Here is a 12216-nt window from a genome sequence, read left to right on the forward strand (position 1 = left end):
ATCCTGGCCACTACTCAGTATTCTTGGTACTTAGAGAATGTTTTCTGTTAACAGCAGGGGAGCTTTACTAAGTCACTCACAGATAAATTTATAACCAGTATGTTTGGAGATATAGGTATGTGTTCCATTCTGGAAAAGACACTAAGTCCAAAGGTTGGGTCCTGCCCTCAGGAAGCCTGTAATTGCATTGGGATCTCACAGAACGCAAAAGGCAACTACAGCAGCCACCCTGGCCACAGGCCACAGAACCCAGATGTTTTATGCACAAAAAAAAAAGAGTTGTAAGCGCAGTAACCCCGGTGCAGAAGGTACTAGCATAGCAACGTTTCTATCACATTGTTTAGTCACGATGACGAGCTTGCCTAATCAAGCCAAATGTGACATGCTCTCTCGCCTCCTGGTCTTTGTGCATACTGCTCCTTCCGCCCAGAACATTCTCTCCTACCCCACCCTCACCACCCAGTATCCTGCCTTCCCACCACCACACCACCTCTTTCTTTGGTTAACTCTTACAGATTCTAGCTTGGGTGTTATTACCCTTGAAAAGCTTTCTTGACCCCTTCCTTCTTGGCCTGGGCCCTTCCTGGATTCTCCCATTATAGCCTTTATCATGTTGCAAGGGGTACTCTAGAGTGAGACTGGGTTCAAATTCCGGGTCCCTCACCTACTAGCTTTGAGACCTAAGTCAAGTTCAGTTCAGCCGCTCAGTTGTGTCCGACTCTGGCGACCCATGGACTGCAGCACGCCAGGCTTCCCTGTCCATCACCAGCTCCCGGGGATCACCAACACCCATCAGACTCATGTCCATTGAGTTGGTGATGCCATCCAACCATCTCATCCTCTGTCGTCCCCTTCTCCTCACATGCATAACCCCTGTGTATCTCCTATGGTTTATTATCTCATTTAAGCTCAAGCCAATTCTCTAGTGTTGGCCTCTCTTCACAGATGAGGAAACTGAGTCTCACAGAGGCTTCATAACTCACCCAATGTGACACCTGGGGAATGGAGATCCAAAGCCAAGTCTAGAGGATATTGAAGACATCAGTTTTAAGCATCATCATGAACTTTCTTAGGGGCTCGCTCCCCTGGTGGCTCAGACAGTAGAGTCTGCCTACAGTGTGGGAGACCAGGGTTCGATCCCTGGGTTAGGAAGATCCCCTGGAGAAGGAAATAGCAACCCACTCCAGAATTCTTGCCTGGAAAATCCCATGGGTTGAGGAGCCTGGCAGGCTACAGTCCATGGGGTCACAAAGAGTCAGACATGACTGAGTGACTTTAGTCACTCATGAACTTTCTTAATCAAGTGATACCAGAATTTCTGCTACTATGGGGAGGAGTCTTGGCAAACAGAATTGGAACTGCCTTTATGGAAGAGGTCAGGCAGAAGAGCCAAGAGGTTGTGAGCTGAGACCCCCACCCCTGAGACTGTCTTCCAGGGAAGGAACCTCCAGGTGAAAACTATTAGAAACTGTTTGAGAGCCATTAGTTTAGTTTTAATATCACATTTAGTGACACAGTTCAATTTTTTTTATGTTTATATTTTCATTTTCATTAACATAGAAATGCATGGAAAAGACTGCAATAGGAGGCAGCGAAACAAACAGTTTAAAATCATGGCTTTTGAAATCAGAGCTGATCCAGCCCCTTTATAACTGTGTGATCTTGGGAATGAAAACTTAGGAACTCAAGTTTTCTCTAACTAGAGTTAAGCTAAATATTCCAAGTCAAACAGGGGTGTCAGCTAGATATCAAAGAACGGGGAAGAGAGTAGTGCAAGGCCAAGAGGGTAGTGTGTATAAAGACAGTCTGTCCTGTCTGGTAACATCTCTAAATGGTGCTAGAAGAACCCCACTGCTGTTTGTCATGACGCATCCACTTCTACTTCACAGCTGACCCCAAATCCTTCGCTGGTAAACATGTTGCTGTAATTTCATCTCAGCTGTTTATTTAGAGGTTCTGAGTGCTAAATTTTGATTTTGAGGTTAAAGTATCCTTTAAAAATAGTTTCAAGATGCCTTAACTTGTGGCACAACTAACAGGGAATTGTAGTTTTGTGTCGTCAGTGTCTCTAGTTAAACACTAGTATCTTCTTTCAAAAGATTTCCTTCCATCAATAATACATCTCCAGAAATCTATATTTTAACCATACTTATTTTCTATAGTTCTAGAGTTACTGTTTAAATTCATCACTAATAGAAGGGAATGCATATGGTTTAATATATCATCTCATTTTCTGAAAACTGGTTCATAGATTCTAAGGAGCAGCACATGATCAGTGCATAATCAGTAATGGTAATAAGAGAGGTTGCATGAGGGAGGGAATCTAAGGTGAGGCTTCTGGGAATGGAGTCACATGGTGGGCTTGGACCAGCGAGTGAACACTGCTGGGAGGGAAGTTTGGGGATATACCAGACTGCCTTTGGCAGGCAGAATCCAGACTTTGAGTCCCTGCTTGATTTCGATGGCATGGGCCAGGCTCCTGCATGTTACAGGAACCTTTAATTAGTCGGCATTTTCCACTAAGACTGTGTTAGTGCGTTTAGTAAAAGTGTCTTATTACTCCTGGACAGGTGGGTGAGATGGGGTAGTTTGAGAAGTACTGAGTCCATCTACTTTCCAACAGCATCAACTGAGTAAATTAAAGAAATTACATGAGTAACAAAGTATTTCATTTCTTCATAATTACCCATATTTTAGCACCAATATGAGTATGGATATACAATTATAAAGTATAAAAACATTTTTATTTTGATTTTCATTGTAATATAGGAAAAATTATAGAAACATTTTAATATGTAACATATTTAATTATTAGGTATCTAGGCAGTATCACTGATGTTGCTGGCACAACTCTTTTTCTATCATTAAATACATACATTTGTGCTCAACTTTATCATCCATTTTCTACATTGAGTTGCCCCAAAGAGGAAAAGTGTCATCATAATCAATGTCTATAGTTTGAGGTATCTGTCAGGTGACCAATGACTTCAGTTCACACTTGAAATTGGTTCCTTCTTTGTCCACAGCTCAGCAGCCCTGGACTATGACTGCCTGGCTCTTTGAGCTGTCACACTGAGACCCTCTCCAAGAGAGGCCTGGAGCGCCACATGCTCTACATTCTGAGTCAGATCCACTCAGACATAGTTTTGAATTTGACAATAATTTCCAACCATTTCCATATGACAAATTAGGGGGAAGAAAATTAATTACATTCATGTAAATGTTATTGGATTAATAAAGTTCATGTATGGCTTTTGTCCTTCATCATGAACTGTTGGGACACAACACTCGCACTAAATGAAACAGCAAATTTAAATTCTCAAAACTATTTGCTTTTTTTATTGAAAAATCAGTAACCACAGTGGAAGAAACCAAAAAAGAAAAATCATCTCTAATTCCAACACTCAATCCAAAGATTTATTTTCATTCTAACCCCACTCCTAGCTTTAGTTTACATGATTGCAATCATAGAAGACATAAATCTTTATAATCTGCTGTTTCACTTCATGCTCGATTGCAAATATTCTCAGTGTTGATATGTAATTTTTATTTTTTATTTCATTTTTTGGTACAAAATTTAGGCTTTTTCTTTTTTTTTTTTTCTGACTGCATAGTTAATCAAATACTGTAACTTTCTTAGTCAATTCTCTAGTAATTTAAACACTTAACACAGTAAGTTAACATGTAGTATAGTTTTTCCTTGAAATAAATGCCCAGAACTGAGATTTTTTAGATAAATGTGAGAAGGTTTTTTGGCTTTTGCTCAAACCATTTATTAGCAGCTTGGATGAGCCCCTGGTGGAAATCTTTGCCAGTTCTCCTCTCCTCAGTCTGACACACGACTTCTCTGAGCTCTTAAAGTCCTCTTGGCTCTCTAGCTCCCCTTCCACTCCCAGACCCAACAAATGAAGGATGCTAACCGGCATTTTAACATTTGGCTAAGCAAATCCCAGGCAACTTCACACTTCATTACTTTATCTCCACTCTCCTTCCTTTCTAAAGAAATGCCATTTCTTGTAACGAATGAGGTGTGTATAATCCTCAGTTGTTCGGGTGCACTTTTAGAAATTCACAACTATGGCAATGTAGCAAGTTATCTGAACTACAGAATGTGACCGACACACCCATGGGCCTAATTCTACTGCAAACATAATGAATAGGGTTTGGTAAGGAACAAAGCAGACAAAATATGGGAAAGTACTTTCTAAATAGCAAAGGAACATGCAGAAAGTATAACTACTATTAACCACCCTTAAATTTACCTTTACATGTGTGGCATAAGGAGAAGTGTGTGTGTGTGTGTGTGTGTGTGTGTGTGTAATCCCAGCTCCATTTCCTGGCACAGAGCTCCTAAAACACTAAGAACTTCCTGAGGATAGGACTGATAGGAGTGTCTTCTGTTATTCATAACAAGCCACTTTAGACTACACCTATGTTTATGCTAATGACGTGACTCTCCAGAGGACCCTAGATATCCAGAGGACACCAGCTTGTTGGTGGAAAGACCAAGCCATGCTTAGAGGGCTGGAATATGTATCCCTTTCTTAGCCACCAGAAGGGAAAAGGGTCTAGAGATTAAGTTCATTCACCAGTGGTCAATGATTTAATCAGTTGGGCCTACATAACAAACTTACATAAAAACTTTTAAAAATGGGTTCAGAGAATTCCTGAGTTGGCAAATTACATGGAGGTGCTGGGAGGTGGGTATACCTGGAGAGGGCAAGGTATCACTGTACCTCGTCCCCTGTATCTTACTCTATACACCTCTTCCACTTCAGTTCAATTCAGTTCAGTTGCTCAGTCATGTCCAACTCTTTGTGACCCCGTGAATCACAGCATGCCAGGCCTCCCTGTCCATCACCAACTCCCAGAGTTCACCCAGACTCACGTCCATCGAGTCAGTGATGCCATCCAGCCATCTCATCCTCTGTCGTCCCCTTCTCCTCCTGCCCCCAATCCCTCCCAGCATCAGAGTCTTTTCCAGTGAGTCAACTCTTCACATGAGGTGGCCAAAATACTGGAGCTTCAGCTTCAGCATCATTCCTTCCAAAGAAATCCCAGGACTGGTCTCCTTCAGAATGGACTGGTTGGACCTCCTTGCAGTCCAAGGGACTCTCAAGAGTCTTCTCCAACACCACAGTTCAAAGGCATCAATTCTTCGGTGCTCAGCCTTCTTCACAGTCCAACTCTCCCATCCATACATGACCACAGGAAAAACCATAGCCTTGACCAGACGGACCTTTGTTGGCAAAGTAATGTCTCTGCTTTTTAATATGCTATCTAGGTTGGTCATAACTTTCCTTCCAAGGAGTAAGCGTCCTTTAATTTCATGGCTGCAGTCACCATCTGCAGTGATTTTGAAGCCCAAAAAAATAAAGTCTGACACTGTTTCCACGTTTCCCCATCTATTTCCCATGAAGTGATGGGACTGGATGCCATGATCTTTGTTTTCTGAATGTTGAGCTTTAAGCCAACTTTTTCACTCTCCTCTTTCACTTTCATCAAGAGGCTTTTTAGTTCCTCTTCACTTTCTGCCATAAGGGTGGTGTCATCTGCATATCTGAGGTTACTAATATTTCTCCCGGCAATCTTGATTTCAGCTTGTGTTTCTTCCAGTCCAGCGTTTCTCATAATGTACTTGCATAGAAGTTAAATAAGCAGGGTGACAATATACAGCCTTGGTGTACTCCTTTTTCTATTTGGAACCAGTCTGTTGTTCCATGTCCAGTTCTAAGTGTTGCTTCCTGACTTGCATATAGATTTCTCAAGAGGCAGGTCAGGTGGTCTGGTATTCCCATCTTTTTCAGAATTTTCCACAGTTTATTGTGATCCACACAGTCAAAGGCTTTGGCATAGTCAATAAAGCAAAAATAGATGTTTTTCTGGAACTCTCTTGCTTTTTCCATGATCCAGCAGATGTTGGCAATTTGACCTCTGGTTCCTCTGCCTTTTCTAAAACCAGCTTGAACATCAGGAAGTTCACGGTGCATGTATTGCTGAAGCCTGGCTTGGAGAATTTTGAGCATTACTTTACTAGCATGTGAGATGAGTGCAATTGTGCGGTAGTTTGAGCATTCTTTGGCATTGCCTTTCTTTGGAATTGGAATGCAAACTGACCTTTTCCATTCCTGTGGCCACTGCTCTTCCACTTAGCTGCTCCTAAATTTTATTATTAATGATAAGCCAAGAATAGTTAAGTAAACAGCTTTCCTGAGTTCTTTGAGTCATTCTGGCAATTTATCAAGTCTGAGAGAAGGTTGTGGAAACCCCTAAATTTGTAATTGGCCAATCAGAAATGTGGGTAGCCTGGACAATTCATTTTCACCTGGTGTCTGAAGTAGGGGCAGTTTTGAGGGACTAAGCCCTTTAACTAATGGGATCTGATATTAACTCCAGGTAGATAGTTTCATAATTGAATTAAATTCTTGGACATTCCGTTGGTGTCTGGATAACTGCAGAATTGATGTTGGAAGAGACAGCACATATCTGGTGTTAAGGGAAAACACTTCTCAACATGACTCATCTGGTGATCCTGTTAAGATGGAGATGCTGATTTGAGAGCAAATTACTCTTCACAATGTGGTCCATGGATCAGCAGCATTGGCATCACTTGGGAACTTAGAACTGCAGAATCTCAGACTCCATCCCAGACCTACTCAGCCAGATTCTGCATTTTAACAAGATTCCATAGTGAGTCGTATACACAGTAAAGTTTGAGAAGAACTGGTATAAGTCTCAGATTTCTTGTTCCTAAAAGCTTTGCAGCCACATACAATACACACTCAATGAGTGGAAGCTACTATATAGGCTTTCCTCTGGGTTCAGAGCTTGGATTTTAAAAAGCATTCCTTATAAGTAAGCAAAAAAGTAACTTGTCTGATCTTACTGTATGTCCCATGGAAATTTACTTCATGTTTTTATAACTTAGTTATTTTTTCTAATAAAACAAAGACAACAGTAACTATCTCATAAGATTATTGTAAGGTTTTATAAGAAAACATAATTATAGTAGCTAACACTTAGGGAGTACAATGAGCCAGGCTCTGTGCATAGCTCTTTATGAGGATTCATTCATTTGATGCATATTTACTGAATACCTGCCTGTTACTGGGCATGGTTTGTGGGCATCTGGAATAATGTTATAATAGTTAACATTATTGAACATTTCCTATGTGCCAGGCACTTTTCAAAACAAGTTATTTCTTTTTTTAAATTTCATCTTTATTGAGCTGTAATTAATATACAAAAAACTGCACCTCATTAATGTATACAACTTGGTGAATTTGGACTTATGTATCCATCCATGGTAGGCTTCCTGAAGGAGGGCATGGCAATCCGCTCCAATATTCTTGGCTGGAGAATCCCATGGACAGAGGAGCCTGGCAGATTCCAGTCCATACGGTTGGAAAGAGTCAGACACGACTGAAGCGACTTAGCACGCACACTTGTGTACACCCATGTTATCAACAGCACCGTACAGGTAGTAAACATATCCATCACCTGCAAAAGTTTCCCTGTGTCCATCTGCTAGATAAACATGTTATTTTTCAACAGATCACATTTCTAAACAGGTTAAATCTTCACAATAGTCCTCTAACTTTCTTCGTCTCCACAATAATCCAATGAAGATCATCCAAATGGGGAAACTGACTAGCCCAAAGTTACAGTATGGTGCATGGAGTAAATGGTAAATGGTAAATGCTAGTAAATGGAGAACTCCAAAGATCATACTCCAAACTACGGGGGTATGCTGTGTGATGTATGAGGGTAAACTGTATGAAATCACCAACATTCCACCATTACTGATTCTTGCAAACAGTAGTTTTGTAGGCAGTGTCCACAAGATTGTGAATTATTATCTTCCCTTTGCTTTTTTTGTTTGAAATGACAATGTGTGTCCTTAATCTTTGCCTTAGGATCCAGGATCCACTGAAGGCTATGAAACCAACAGAAAGACAGGAACTATAAACAAGGTTCTCTCCATTAGATAGTCTATTTCACTTCAAGCCCTTGTTGAGACTCAGTAAAGGTTTTTACTCTAGTCATTAAAACATTAAAAATAACACAATTCTAGTGCTTGCTTCAGCAGCACATACACTAAAAATTGGAACGATACAGAGAAGATTAGCACGGCCCCTGCCCAAGGTTGACAAGCAAATTCCAGAAGTGTTCCATATTTTTAACCAACACAACGCTTTACAGCAATTATCCTCCAATTTGAAAAAAACACAATTCTAAATAGCAAACTAGGATATGTTTAGCACTTTGGCAGAGAGAAGAAGAAAGGAAAAATAAAAGTCCGGTGTCCACTGGGACTATATTTGATCTTTTTCCTCTCTGAATTCAGAACGAGCTTCAGCATTTGCTGTGTACAAAGTGCCAAAATGAGCTGATAGGGTAGATGTTTTAAGACATATGAAGACAAACATGAGTTCAGAACCAAAGCCTTCACCTGAGAGTACAGCTAATATTATCAGTGTAAGTATTTTTTATTTGTAGTGTACACAGGCTGGGGGGACACAAGCTGTTTTAATAGTTTCTCTTTGAATAACAGGAATGACTTCTACTAAATGTAACTCTGAAAGATTAGAGAAGAGTCATAAAAAATAATTTTAACAGCCATGATCCCCTGTCCTCCCACTTAAATAAACTCTGCCTATTCTATTATTGTATTTTACCATAAGCTACAGGGCTAGGAAACTCCCACTATTTCCAAACTCACTCATGCATAGAATGTTTGTGATTGACGGACAAGTGAGGCTGAAATGTGCAAATGGAAATGAAACATTCAAGATTATACATCTCCCAGGTAGGGGTTGGCCCTCTTCCAGCATCTTAAGCTTGGCCAAGCTCTGCAGGGATGAATATTCAAGGAAAGATGCTTGTTCTCAACCAAAGCCTGGAATAACTCCTCCCCTTCCTGAACCTCTAAATACGCCCCCTCAAAACTTGCTCTTTCATGATCTATACTCATTTAGTCAACAAATAGCAACAGAGCCTGGAAAATCCACTCTTATCCAGGCCCTGAGAAAACATACAGTTAGTTGAGAAGAGGTCCAAGATCAGAGGAACTTAGAGTCTAAGACAGTGATTCTCAACTCTGAGTGCATGTTAAAATTACCTAAAGCTTTACAAAAATCCTAATGGGTCCCACTGCTAACTAATTAAATTATAATCACTGGGGTAAAGACCAAAGAGGAGCCAAAGTTGAGAATGACTAGGAAAGAGACAGACAAATAGACCACTGTCATACACTGCTGTTGTGGAAAGTGTAAGATCTATTAGACCCTAAAGGAAGGATCCCACCCCAACTTTGAGGGAGTCACAGGATGGCTGGAAGGCACCTGACCTCCTATATTATACTTGAAGAGAAAAGGAGATAACAGAGAAGGCAGGGTAAGGAATGAGGGCAGAGGGGGCAGTGTGAGCAAAATGAAAGGCAGCATGAAATTCTCCAGAACTGCAAATTGTGTAGTGCAGTGTAGTGTAGCGTAGTATATTGTGGTGTGGTGTAGTACAGTGTAGTGTGGAGTGGTGCGGTGTGGGTAGTCTAATGTCGTACAGTGTGGTGCAGTGTAGTGTAGCGTGGTGTGGTGTGGTGTGATATAGTATGCTATAGTGTGGTGTAATATAGTATAGTGTGACATGGTGTGGTGTGCTATAGCACAAAGTAGTATGGTGTAGAGTGGTGTGGTGTAGTGTAGTATAGTGTGGTGTGGTATAGTGTAGTGTACTGTAGTACGGTGTGGTGTAGTATAATGTAGTATGGTGTGGTGTGGTGTAGTATAGTGTGGTGTGGTATAGTGTAGTATAATATAGTACGGTGTGGTGTAGTATAGTATAGTGTGGTGTGGTATAGTATAGTAGAGTGTGGTGTGTGTGGTATAGTATAGTGTAGTATGGTGTAGAGTGGTGTGGTATACTGTAGTACAGTGTGCTGTGGTATAGTGTAGTATAATGCAGTATGATGTAGTGTGGTGTAGTATAGTGTGGTGTGGTGTGATATGTATAGTATGATCTGGTGCAGTGTAGTGTGGTATGGTGTGGTGTGGTATAGTGTAGTGTGCTATGGTGTGGTGTGGTGTAGTGTAGTATAGTGTGGTGTGGTGTGGTATAGTATGGTGTAGCATGGTGTGGTGTGGTGTAGTATGGTGTGGTGTGGTATAGTATGGTATAGTGTGGTGTGATATAGTATAGTGTGGTCTGGTGTAGTATGGTGTGGTGTGGTGTAGTATAGTATGGCTGTGTGTGGTGTAGTATAGTATAGTACGGTGTGGTGTGGTGTGGTGTAGTACAGTGTAGTGTGGCATGCTGTGATGTATTATAGTGTGGTGTGGTGTGGTATAATATAGCGTAGTATAGTGTGGTGTGGTGTGGTGTGCTATAGTACAGTGTGGTCTGGTGTAGTATAGTGTGATATGATGTGGTGTAGTACAGTGTAGTATAGTGGGGTGTGGTGTGGTATAGTGTAGTATAGTGTGGTGTGTGTGGTATAGTAATAGTGTAGTATGGTGTGGTATAGGTAGTGTAGTGAAGTGTAGCACAGTGTAGTGTGGTGTGTGTGGTATAGTAATAGTGTAGTATGGTGTGGTGTGGTGTGGTGTGTGTGGTGTGGTGTGGTGTTGTATGTAGTGTAGTGAAGTGTAGCACAGTGTAGTGTGGTGTGGCATAATATAGTGTAGTGTAGCTGGAACAAAGGGTTCTGTGGGAGAGAGATAAGCAGGAAGACAGGAGACTGAAGAAATAGACAAGAATCACATTATATTCATACTTGACCCTCGAACTTATCAGGTATATCCAAATATACTTTGTAATTTATACTGAAAGCCATGGGGTTTAATGAAGGATTTTGGTTGGGGAATAAGTATTTTGATCAGATTTCTATTTTAGAATCCCCCAGTTCTAGCAAATGAAGGGAAGTGATAAATGGACAGCAAGTGTCTGAGAAGGGGTGAGGAATAAAGGAGTAAGGGCAGTTAAAACACTGGTGATACAGAGAAGAAGATAGATGATGTGGGACTGAACCATGGCAGGGAGAACAGGGAAAGAACAGATTTAAGAGACAATAAGAGCAGAATAAATGAAACTTACTGACTGATTAAATGTGAAAGTAAAACAATGAGAAGCCTGACTCCCAGCTTCCTGGACTGGGTGGCCAGATGTCTGGAACAGCAGCAAGAGTAGAGAAGGGATAACTTTAATCTTCTGGCATCCTGTCCTGCTGTGGCTTCTGCCATCCTTTCTCTTTGACCATTTCATGAACTACCTATGCCTTCCACCAGCATTTGAGGGAAGAACATAGAGATATTATTTCTGTTAATGATATGACAATGGGAAACGTATGAATGGATGCTTTCAAACAGCTTTTGGTCCTTTGAAAGAGGACCTCATCATCATTTCATTATTATCAGACAAGTCAGATAATTTCTCTCCCCCAACTCCAGACTACGTGAAAAGACACTCCAGAGATCTCTATCAATGCAGGCCAAGAAGGCTGAGGGACAAAACACTAGTTTCTCCTGTCCATAATCAAAATGGAAGAACTGCAAGAGAATGAGTAGTTAATTCCTTTTTAGCCTTGCTCCAATCAGGAGTAGCAGATTTGGGGAGCTCAGATGATACAGAGAATGAAAAGAGAAACATAAAATTACAACTGGTTCTATGGATTAAAAGATTGCCTAATAATTTATGAACTGTGCTTTTGAACTGTGGTGTTAGAGAAGACTCTTGAGAATCCCTTGGACTGCAAGGAGATCCAACCAGTCCATCCTAAAGGAGATCAGTCCTGGGATTTCTTTGGAAGGAATGACGCTAAAGCTGAAACTCCAGTACTTTGGCCACCTCCTGCGAAGAACTGACTCATTGGAAAAGACTCTGATGCTGGGAGGCATTGGGGGCAGGAGGAGAAGGGGACGACAGAGGATGAGATGGCTGGATGGCATCACTGACTCGATGGATGTGAGTCTGAGTGAACTCTGGGAGTTGGTGATGGACAGGGAGGCCTGGCATGCTATGATTCATGGGGTCGCAAAGAGTTGGACACGACTGAGCGACTGAACTGAACTGAACTGAACTGAATAATTTATGATCTGTAATTTCACTCTGAGGTATATTCCTAAAACAACAGCATATATTTCATCAGTAAAAGGCATGTACTAGAATGTTCATAAGCAGTATTATTAGTAAAGCCAAAAGCAGAAAATTACCCAGATGTCC

At 41.1% G+C, this 12216-nt stretch overlaps 1 non-coding gene across 1 annotated transcript; it reads left to right on the forward strand.

Annotated features, from left to right (window-relative positions):
- The first annotated feature begins 8073 nt into the window (after nucleotides 1-8073).
- Nucleotides 8074-8181, forward strand: LOC133253581 (U6 spliceosomal RNA). Its single transcript, XR_009738357.1, has one exon. It is a non-coding gene; the product is annotated as a U6 spliceosomal RNA (small nuclear RNA).
- The last annotated feature ends 4035 nt before the right edge of the window (nucleotides 8182-12216 follow it).

Source organism: Bos javanicus, chromosome 8 (assembly GCF_032452875.1).
Source record: "Bos javanicus breed banteng chromosome 8, ARS-OSU_banteng_1.0, whole genome shotgun sequence".
In the NCBI taxonomy this organism is placed as follows: domain Eukaryota; kingdom Metazoa; phylum Chordata; class Mammalia; order Artiodactyla; family Bovidae; genus Bos; species Bos javanicus.